Source organism: Sphaerodactylus townsendi, linkage group LG10 (genome assembly GCF_021028975.2).
Source record: "Sphaerodactylus townsendi isolate TG3544 linkage group LG10, MPM_Stown_v2.3, whole genome shotgun sequence".
NCBI lineage: Eukaryota > Metazoa > Chordata > Lepidosauria > Squamata > Sphaerodactylidae > Sphaerodactylus > Sphaerodactylus townsendi.
The window spans coordinates 10614424-10623695 of NC_059434.1; the positions used below are offsets into that span (position 1 = coordinate 10614424).

The window sequence follows — 9272 nt, forward strand, 5'->3', positions numbered from 1 at the left end:
TGTAGCCTTATTGTGCACTTATTCATTCGAGTATCCCATTCTGGTATTGCACATTTCTGTCCAAGTTGAACACAGTGTTTGCAAAGAATACACTGAAGTGAAGAAGTGCGCGCAAGTGAATAAGCGTGCAATAACATCCCGTATGCTTATTGCATACTAATTCACTCGGGGATATCGGGACATGCTGTTATCGCCCCCTTCTTCACCCAGGCATATTGTTTACAAACATTGTGCGAAAATCTGACACTCCATCCTTCCGTGCCAGGAGCAGAGTGGTGTTGCGGGGTATTTGATGGTGAGTTCTGGACCCAGCCGGTCTCCGAAAACATCTCCTCGCCTCTAGAATCTTTCCGCCGACCCAGCAGTGGGGGCAGCACCAGCCCGCTCCAGAAGCGCCCGAACGCCAAGCAAGCTGGCAGGGGAAAAAAGGGGGGGCAACCCCCAAACATCAGGATTCGCCCTTCCCGTTCCGCCTGAGCTGCTACATTTCTCCTTTGCTTCTCCCCCCACCCCTAAAATAAAAAAAAAAAGATCAATACATTTTTTCACAATGAAATACAATCAGAAAGGGCTCTTTTTTGGGGAGGGGGGGGGGCAAGCCCTGCATTGCACAGTCATCAAAGTTCAGCAGGGGGGGCTTGGAGGTTGGGCAAAGGGGGAAGGGTCGCTCCTCTCAGGGGGCCACCGGGGGTGGGGGGGAGGACGGGGGCACGTGCTTCTTTGGAGGAAGCCCTGCTCAGCCAGACTCTCCCCACACACACACACACACACACACACACCCAACCAAGTTTCTTCCCTCTGGCGGCGGGGGTGGCTGAGAGGGAAAGGGGGCGTGAGGCGGGTCCACGTGAGCCCCCTAGAGGGCATCCATCAGGCGCAGCCCAGAGAGGCCCCTGGGGTCGTCCCCCCCCCCCTCCAGGGGCGTCGAGGGCAGCCCCGAAGGGAGGGGAGGGGGCGGCTTCTTCTCCGGCTTCCTCTTCTCTTCTCTTCTCCCCCCGCCCCGCCCCGCCCCCAACTCCGCGCGCGCCCCCTTTTGGCGCCTTTCTTTTGGGTTACCTGGTGGCTGAGGGGGGCCGCGGCTTCCCACGGGGCGCAGAAGGGAGACGAGGCGGCGGCGGCGGCGGCGGCGGCGGCGTCTTCGGAGAGCCCGCAGCCGGCCATGCCTGCCTGCCTGCCTGCCTGCCTGGGGCTGCCCGGGTGCGCAGAGCGCGGCGAGGAGGAGGAGGAGGAGGAGGAGGAGGAGGAAGGCACGCCGCCGGGCAGCACCTCGGGGGCCCGCTGCTGCTGCGGGGCTGGGCTGCTGCTGCTCGGGGGGCGCCGGCCTGACAGAGCTGCTCTCCGGCCAGGCGAGGCGAGGCGAGGCGCGGGGCTCTGTGGACGCGGCGCTCCGGCGCGCGGCTCTTTGGAGAGGCGCCGTCAGGAGCCGCCGCCGCCGCCGCCGCCACCGGAATCACGTGGGCGGCGGCCGGGGACAGGCGCTGCGCCCTCCCTTTGGAAGGCGCGCGCCGCGCGGCAGCCGGGCAGGTCCCGCCCCCCCGCGCGCGCGCGCCCTCCCGCCGCTTTCCCCGGGTCCCGCCGGGAGGATCTGGCCCCGGCGCTTGGAGAGGGGCTCGCCACGCGCAACGAGGCCTGCCTAGAGTCCCGGGGCTCCTCTCACCGACCCCCCCCCCTCTGCTCCCCCCAGGAGGCTCTACCCCCGCCCCGCCCCCCCCCCCGCGCGCCCTCTAGGCTGCAGCGAGCGCAAAGGCGTCGCGGTCGCCCCGCAGCCGAGCCAGAGCCGCCGGGCTCCTGAGCATACGCAGAGGCCCCATCGACGGCAGGGCGCTGTGCCGGAGCGGGGAGCCGGGCCCGAGGGCGGCTCCTCGCGCTCCTGGGCGCTGCTGCGTCGTCCCCGTGACTTGCAGGTGACCGACTCCCAGCCCTGCGCCTCTTGAGATCCCAGAGGGAGAGCTTTTCTGATTTTTTTGGGGGGGCGGGGGGCGGGGGGGGAGGGAAGGAAAGTTCGTCGGATCTTAATAGGGCTCGCTTCTTTTTCTCCCCACCCCCCCGCCCCCCGTTCAATCCTCAGGGTCATTTCTGGCGTGTGCGCCCCCTCCTCTAAAAAGCATCTCTTGCATTTGCGCCCCCCCCCCTTAAACAGCAAAGTGCATTTCTTGCATTGGCGCACACACACCCCTTCAACAAGCAGAGTCCCTCTTGCACCCCCTCCCTCCCAAAAGCCCCCGATCTATCCGCTGCTGTGCGTCGTTGGGCGTTCAAGCGAGGGCGCACCACCAGGCGGCCCACATTGCACGGGGAGATTTTGCCCGGGCAGCGTCCCCTTCGCCTGAAAACGACGTGTGTACTTGCACACGCGTGTCCTTATTATCAGGTCCTTCCCTCACCCCTGCCCCCTCCCCTGGCAACCGCTGGCTGCAGAAGAGAAGGGGGATTTTGGGGGGGAAAAAAGTTCTTTCAAACTTTTGAGCCGGAACCTGCGATTTGTTTCCCACCCGCAGGATCTTAAGTACCAGTCAGAGTTTTATGAATTTCCATTGCTGCTTCGTTGGGCTTTGGCGAGGGCGCCATCTTATATAAAATATATAATTTCACAGGCAATTACTTTATGAAAGTCTCCCTGCATCAAGAAGAAAAATAACTGATTAATCCCAGAAAGAGAGAGAGAGAGAGAGTGCGTTCAGCCCGGAGATTGAGAAAGAGGAGGTCTCTTGAGTTGGAGGACCTGAGATCTTCCACCAAGAAAGCCGGATGGCGTCCCCTTCCCCAAGTCAACTGAAGTGGCTTTGGGCTGTCGCCAGCAGTGGGATTCAGCTGGTTCACATCACTTCGGCAGAACCAGTTGTTAAAATGGTGCTTGTAAACAATCAGTTGTTAAATTATTTGAATCCCATCACCAGAAAGTTATTTGAATCCCACTACTGGCTGTCGCCGTGTCCCATTTACACTGGAAAACCTACCGTGTTTCCCCGAAAATAAGACAGTGTCTTATATTAATTTTTGCTCCCAAAGATGCGCTATGTCTTATTTTCAGGGGATGTCTTATTTTTCTGTGTTCTGTTCGTCGGGCATGCTTCCAAACAAAAACTTCGCTACATCTTACTTTTGGGGGATGCCTTATATTTCGTACTTCAGCAAAACCTCTACTACGTCTTATTTTCCGGGGATGTCTTATATTCCGGGAAACAGGGTAATAACGGCTGGATCGGCCAACTCTGGAGCAACCCCAGCAGAACTGTTGCTGGAAAAGATAGCTGGAGCAAAACCGAAGTTCTCATTCAAGTCTGAATAATATAAAGAGGACATGAGTGAGAAAAAAAGACAACCTGATAGAAGATGACAGACTACTGCAAAGCGCCAGCTATATTTTTCCCAAAATGCAGGCTTCAGGAAACAAACCAAGCCAATACTGAGAATGTTCGGCATTATTGGGTGGAGGGAGCCTGATGTTGTCTGCATTGCTTGCAAGTCAGTCCTTTCCCCCTAGTAAGTTACAGAGCCCACGTCTTGTGGTGTTTAGAGGAGGGGTCTCCAACATGGTGCTTATGGACGCCATGAGCCCTTTGCTTATGGACTCCATGAGCCCTTTTTCTGGGCACCCAGAAACTGTCTTTAGGGACAGAGCGGCAGAGGCGGAGCGCTCATGAGGACATGTGTGGTCACATGTCCCCACGCACACACCAGCTGGTCACGTGGGGGGCTGGAGAATCACCCGTGGGCCCGGCGCTCCAGGCTGCTCCTTCTGAACGAGCAGTCTGACGGGGCTGAGCCAAGGAACGCCCCACAGCAGGTTCCCACCAGCTAATGTAAGTGGGGCGGGGGGGCACCCGGAGCAGGTGTTGCCCCAGGCACCACCCCTCTCCCACGCCTCTGCCGAGCAGGGACAGGTAGGGCTTTTGCCCAGTGAGTCTTCTGCACACCTGTGCAGACATTCTTAAATGTTGCTTTGGCAGCAGCTTCCACCACAACACTGCAGTTAAGCTGTGGTGGCCATTTTGTGCCTGGCCCCGCCTCCTTTGGCAGCCATTTTGTCACTATGCCTACCCAGCCGTGTCTGAATTCCAAAGGTGTCACAGGCACGAAAAGGTTGAGGAACCCTCACTTAGAATCTCAACCCCTACTGTATTTATTTTGTTTATTTCATTTGATTTCTCAGGTGCTCCCCATGGGAGTTCACTGGGCGACCTTGGGCCAGTCATCCCATCTCACCCAAACTTACCTCACAGGGTTGTTGAGAAGATAAAACAGAGAAGGGGAGAATAATGCAGCAAGGTTTTTGGAGTCCCCGTGAAGAAGGAAAGTATGACGATAAATATGTTGCCCATAAAATTGTAACTGTAATCAGGTTCTCATGTACATTTTTTGGATACGCTTATTTTTTGCCTGCAGTCTTCCACTACCTCCCTTCCCTGCTTTACTGTACTACCCTAGTACCTATAACCCCTATTTTAACTTCTGCATGCAGAATGGATGCTAGCCAGGTGCCACTTGATCTTACAACCATTGATTTTGAAAAACCAAACCCTTGGCTGGCACAGGAATCCATAGAATCAGTTGGAATAGACCATAAGGGCCATCAAGCAGTAGCGTAGCGCCAAGGGAACGGGTGGTGCGCGGTGCACCGGGATCAAGACACATGATCATCCAACCTCTGTGCGCCGGTGCAGGGGCGTGGCATTACGGGATGTGGCAGGGGCGCAGTTTCACCTCACTCCAGCCCTACCATCAAGTCCAAACCCCTGCTGTGCAGGAACACACAATCAAAGCACTCCCGACATAAGAACATGCTAGCTGGATCAGACCAGAGTCCATCTAGTCCAGCTCTCTGCTACTCGCAGTAGCCCACCAGGTGCCTTTGGGAGCTTACGTACAGGATGTGAAAGCAATGGCCTTCTGCTGCTGCTGCTCCTGAGCACCTGGTCTGCTAAGGCATTTGCAATCTGAGATCAAGGAGGATCAAGACACATGATCATCCAACCTCTGTGCGCCGGTGCAGGGGCGTGGCATTACGGGATGTGGCAGGGGCGCAGTTTCACCTCACTCCAGCCCTACCATCATGTCCAAACCCCTGCTGTGCAGGAACACACAATCAAAGCACTCCCGACATAAGAACATGCCAGCTGGATCAGACCAGAGTCCATCTAGTCCAGCTCTCTGCTACTCGCAGTAGCCCACCAGGTGGATGTAATTGTTATAGGTTTCATCCATAAGGTTCCCCATTGGTGAAGAGAACTTTCAAGTCATAGAACCATAAAGATAAAAATATGGAAGACTTCACAATTTGTGTATCATGTTTGCGCAGGGGCCATGCTAATCTACTCTGTATTGCTCCAATTTTAGTATATGTGCTGCCAAAGCAAAGTGTTTATGGAGCGTTCTGTATTTTTATCATTTTGGTTAAATGTTTTGACTTACAAACAATATAATGTAAGAGAATCTCACAACTAATGTATTACATTATAACAGTTTACTTGAGTTTCTGGAACTGGTTTACAGCATTCCTAGGGATTTATAATTGGCAACATTTTGCTTCCACATGGTTTTTCTTTCTTGTTTAGTTCTTATACTATGGTGGTTTGCACTTTGTCAATGTTGATCTATGTAGCCAGCACATTGTAGTAAAAAATAAATAAAAGTGGAGATAATAAACAGCCTTGATGTGTTCCTTTTTCCATTTGAAGTCCATCCATTAACACTGCATTTATTAAAATCTTTGCATACTGTTTTGTGTAAATAATCTGTATCCTGTTCATGAATCTTTAGATGCAATTTAAACTTTCAAGCGTTTTCAATCAAAAAAGGGCAAGCTATATTGTCAAATGCTTTTTCAGTATCTAGGAACATAAAAGCTGCTTTCTTTTCCTTTTTTTCACAAATTCTATTGCATTAATGACAAAATGTACAATGCCTTTCATGTATCTCTTTGGTACAAAACCAATCTGATCTCTATGGATTAGTTTTGCTATACATTTCCTTAGTCTTGCTGACATTATTGAGGTAAAAAGTTTATAATCTACATTCAGCAATGAGTTGGTTGGGGGTGTTAGATTGTGTAGTATCATTTGCTTCTTTAGGGATCAATGTGATGATATAAGCTTCCTGCCATAATGAGCGCAATATTTTCTCTTTGTCTATCTCGTAACTTTTTGCAGTGGTAATATCAAATTTTCTTACAAGTAACTATATAATACATTAATTATATAAGCAATTATATAATACATCTAGTCTTTTTTCTTTTTCTATATAGCTTATATTTCTTGAACTGTAATAGTTTCATTCAATATATCCCTATGCTCATATGTCGACTTTGCAGGATGTATTCTTTTATATATTCGTCTATTACTTCTGTTGCTAAGTTTTGTGTAATTCTGAAATGAAGATAGCAAACTGTTCCTGTTATTTCTTTATGAGTCATTTGATCTCATTTCTTCACTCCTATTATCATTCTTTCTGCTCCTTTCCTTAAACAATGTGCCCGATATCGTCCAGGTTTGTTTGCATGTTCAAAATGCTTCTGCTTTAAAAATCTTAATTTTTTCAGTATTTCCTCAGTTTCAACCATATCTAATTGGTTTCTTAATTGTCTTAGATAAAAGCATTTTATTAAGACATTTGTATGCTGTCCCTTTGGAATTGGAATTCTGCTCATTATTTTCTTGGTCCAGTTTGTTTTTGAAACTATATCTATTAAGATCCTTCTCATGTCAGTCTTACTGGTTTCCCAGTAAGTCGTGACAGGAATATTAGCTATAAAGTTTAATTTTAAAAAATATTCTATATATTTTCTACTTTTTATTATTCTTTCTTATAGTAGAAGATGATCATTTAACCTCCATCTTCTGTCTCTCTTTTGTTGTCAAATTACTACTAACAGATTGTGATCTTCAAAGGTTTTTGATTGTATTTTTATACTCTCTAGATTGATAGCTAACATTTTTTTATATCCATCACATCTCAAACCTTGGATATATGTGGTGTCTGTCAAAAACATCAAGTATAATCTCTAGTACTTTTTAATGTATAAACCTGACCAGTATATCTCCGACTGATGATAGGTTTTGTAATAAAGCATCAGCACTTAAATTTGGGTGTTAAATTGCACATTACACACAGCTGCGTGTTGTCCAAAACCGCTTTGGTGAATGTTTGCGGAGACGGCGATTGATGGCTGTTTGTCCACCGTGCAAAGCTACAGTGGAGGACTATTTTGAACTTGAAAATGATGAAAGGAAACATCTTACAGGCTTTCCCAACTGTCTCCCATGGACCACCTTTTGCTAAAAGAAGAAAAATAATTTTAAAGACTGTTCCATGCAGCGTGGACCCCGGTAGTTCAATGCTGAGCTACTTCAAATGGATTCTCATTGAAGTATGAAGACAAGGACACAGTGTGGTATTACCTGTCCTTAATATAGCTCAAACATCATCTTGTATTGATTTGCTAAGTCAAAGTCCAGCTAAGACTTTTTTAGTACTTGACACATGAAAACCTGGTTTCTCTCTAAAGCAAATGTTTGTTTCAAATTTAACTTCTGGTGAAATTTCAGCGGCAGTTCTAACTGGAGCACACCCAGACTCAAATTGCATGGTTCCGTGACCAGGGTGCTCCAAATTGTCACAGTTGGGGGTCCCCAATCTTTTTGAGCCTGGGGGGAACCTTTGGAATTCTGCCCCAGCGTAGTGGGGGCAGCATCAAAGTAGCGGACACAAAATGGCACCCAAAGAAGGCAGAGCCAGAAACAAAATGGCAGCTGCCGCTTAACTTCAGTAACTGTGTGGATCTTTGTGGTGGTAGCTGCTGATTGAACAACATCTGCACAGCTAATCAAATCTCCACTTCTCAGTCGAAACTTGTTAGGCAAAAGCCCTACTTGGTTCCATCCATTTCCTAAAACACTTGGTGAGGGGCAAGATGTTGGTGGGACCCATGGTTTAGATCATAGGTGTCAAACTTGCAGCCCTCCGGGTGTTGTGGACTACAGTTCCCATCATCCCCTGCCAGCATGATGCTGTCAGGGGATGATGGGAACTGAAGTCCATAACACCTGGAGGGCCGCGAGTTTGACACCTGTGGTTTAGGTGAACATAAAGACGATGATCAAAAGACCCATCTATGACACTCCAACCTAATATGGTAAACAAAAATAGACAAATATCCATTAAGGGAAAGAAGGAGCACTTTTGAAGGGAAGATTTATTGTCACAATCTGTTGTCAATTTAATGGTTGCTGCTGAAAATGTGATACAATGACTAGTTCCTCCCTTTCTCCCAACCCTAAGTGAGCACACAAAACTGAATTTACACTCTTGTACATATTGAGTATCATTCCCCTCAGATATCCACATCTGGTGTTACAGAAACGAAATGGAAATTTCACATTTGTAACTATTACAAAATACCACCTCTATGTTACAGTAAGCGGCTGATCGATACGAGCTGTTCAGCCAAAACAGCAACATATGAATTGCTCTTGACTGTAAATTAAAGTGATGGGAAGCGGAAAAGTAATGGAAACATTCTTTGAAAGCAAATTGAAAACTGCCAAGAGATAAGAGAACAAGATAAATGGATTCAGTTGTTGTCGTGCATCTGAAGTGCATAAAGATCTCTTTGGATTCAACATGATCGAGCGCACGGATGAATAAACGTTTTGTGACTTCAAGTGGAAGCAGCCATTGATGAGACTAATAACCTCCCTGTAATAAGAAACTTTCAACATTACTGTAGTTATTAAAATGAAGTGATAATTGAATGCCCTCCTCGGGCCTCTGAGCGTTGCTTCTCCATCAACATAATTGATGAGTAGTCTTTTGCACCCCAATAAATGGCAAAAATGAACAATTATGCCATTTAAGCCAAACTTGCAGGAGAAGCCTTGAACTGCATTACAAAAAGTGGAACTCGTTTTATGGTAGCAAAAATAGGAGAGTTTTTTTGAGCTCTGCGTTGAAAAGGGGAAGTTAAAGGATATCCTAAATCTTGTGTGCAGCTTCTTTGTACAGATGTGGCTCTCTAAAAATTCATACATTAAGAACATAAGAACATAAGAACTAGCCTGCTGGATCAGACCAGAGTCCATCTAGTCCAGCACTCTGCTACTCGCAGTGGCCCACCAGGTGCCTTTGGGAGCTCACATGCAGGAGGTGAAAGCAATGGCCTGCTGCTGCTGCTGCTGCTCCTGAGCAACGGAGATCTTTATACTTCCAGCAACGGAAGAAAACACTGCTGGAAATTGGATTTGTTTGTTTTTGAAAACATGTTTTTCAAGAATGGG

General features: G+C 48.3%; 1 protein-coding gene and 1 non-coding gene across 2 annotated transcripts in view; both read right to left on the bottom strand.

Annotated features, from left to right (window-relative positions):
- The window catches only part of PPARGC1A (PPARG coactivator 1 alpha), an 854414-nt gene extending 853276 nt beyond the window's left edge, over window positions 1-1138 (bottom strand). Inside the window, exon 1 of the mRNA XM_048509097.1 lies at window positions 1057-1138. The gene's annotated coding sequence lies outside the window, so the exon portion shown is untranslated. The remainder of the gene's footprint in view (window positions 1-1056) is intronic.
- Window positions 1139-5255: 4117 nt separating this feature from the next.
- On the bottom strand, window positions 5256-5357 carry LOC125440433. Its single transcript, XR_007245700.1, has one exon. It is a non-coding gene; the product is annotated as a U6 spliceosomal RNA (small nuclear RNA).
- Window positions 5358-9272: the final 3915 nt, after the last annotated feature.